This window comes from Bombyx mori, chromosome 10, assembly GCF_030269925.1.
Source record: "Bombyx mori chromosome 10, ASM3026992v2".
In the NCBI taxonomy this organism is placed as follows: Eukaryota; Metazoa; Arthropoda; class Insecta; order Lepidoptera; family Bombycidae; genus Bombyx; species Bombyx mori.
Window position 1 is genome coordinate 8,188,308 of NC_085116.1, and position 1,859 is coordinate 8,190,166.

General features: G+C 31.1%; 1 long non-coding RNA gene across 1 annotated transcript; it reads right to left on the reverse strand.

Annotated features, from left to right (window-relative positions):
- Window positions 1-218: 218 nt before the first annotated feature.
- On the reverse strand, window positions 219-1,371 carry LOC134199512 (uncharacterized). The gene is made up of 2 exons (XR_009974029.1): window positions 1,160-1,371; window positions 219-961 (listed from the first exon to the last, which is right to left on the reverse strand). It is a non-coding gene; the product is annotated as an uncharacterized LOC134199512 (long non-coding RNA).
- Window positions 1,372-1,859: the final 488 nt, after the last annotated feature.

Consider the following 1,859-nt stretch of genomic DNA (forward strand, 5'->3'; position numbering starts at 1 on the left):
GAACAAAAATAAGACGCTCCAGTGGCCACGTTTGCAGACACGAAAACATCTTCATTTCTTAGAAAAAAGTTTAATAATGTTAACGACTTCAGTTTATTATAAACCTTAATACTTAAACATAAAGTTTAATTACCATTGCAAAATATATGTATATAGGTCTTTTCGTCAGAAAAAGAATATTATGGAATAAATTTAAAATGTCACTTGAATATAAAAAGACATCAGTACAAAAATATTTATTCTAAAATGATACTTAAAGCCTAATTTATAAGGTTAAAAATATTTGTTTAAAATTTCGTGCTTATTGTATTGTGGAACTAGATGTAGTTCTTGGTATTACATTTCAATGCTCAGAACACAGTAAGTATTGAAAGACATAGAGTTGCAGAATATACATATTTGTTTTAGGTTTGTTTTGTATGGTCGCAACTATTTTTGACCGATTCAAAAAAGTAGTAGATAATATTTTACATTGCCGCTATTACAACAAATAGGTGATAAAAACTAAAATTGAATAAAGTAAAAAAAATATGAAAGGAAACACGATACATGTTTTCCACGTATTCTTTATACAGAAGTAATTAAAACAATAATGTAGGTTCAATTACCTTTAAACAGATTCAGTTTGTTATAAAGCTGTCTTTTAGAAGTCATTTTTATATGAGCGGTTTCTTTTTTACAAATATAATGTAATCTTATATCAATGAATTTTTCTATAATCAGTTTAATTTAGGCTTATTTTATGGCTGTGTTCGTTTCCCCCAGAAAACAAATCCTTTTCAGCATATACGCTTAAAATATTTACACATACATATAAAGTTTTTTTAATACTTTTTTGCATTGATTTGCCACCACCATTGAACAATTCTAGAATTTTTATAAGGGTTCTATATTTCTTCTCCTCTTTCTTTCGCGACAATATATATCCATTGTGCACAGCGACAAGGGGCTACTAGGAAATCTACAAACAAAAATAACATTATAAAATAACAAAACTACTCTATGCATTCCTTGTTCAAGAATTGGTGATGTTTGTTACAATAGTTGGTGCCTTGTTGCAAACATTGGCCAAACAATTACAATATTCGTAAATTGTGTTTTATTAACAATATAATTGTGTTTATTATTTTATGAAAAACACTTAATAATATAAATTTACCAAAAAAAGATATTCCTTCCAAAACCTTGGTGTTACGGTGGTTTTTTACTCAGTTTTTGAACGCGCATTGCAGCGTCTTGACGTCTTAGTGTTGGCTATGATTGGACCATACTAATTTGAAATAAGACCACAAATTTATTTGTGGTCTTATTTTTCGGGCCGTTTTTGAAGCGCTAATCGCGAATCTAGTAGTATTATTGATCGAAGTGTTATATGAAGTTGATAGTTCGATAAATAATATAACGAAACATAAACCTGATTCGAGAATATTTAATGAAAATGAATTTAACATAAGCGTGTGAATGTAGACGGCTAGTACATGTACAACAAACAATACATGATATAAATTATGTCAACAGATTACAGTCTATTATGTTGTTTCGAGGGTATAAGCGTGATTATGTGTAATTTGCGGGAAACAAAGAGGGCACGAAGACGATTCTCATGAGACATTCCTGATAGGATATTCACTTGCAATACATGACGAAAAATAAGTTACCCTAACCACTTTGATGACTCATAAAACTAGTTCATTTAACGTTTGTTTTGTTTTGATTGCTTCTGACGTCGGTATAAATGTTAAACGGCGCGATTATTGGAAACGTTAGCGCGTACTTCCCCAAAAGAAGCAAGATATCAGTGAGATGAGTCACAGGCGGTCGCGGACCGCGTAACCAGCGCATGAGGCGACTGGCTCCCG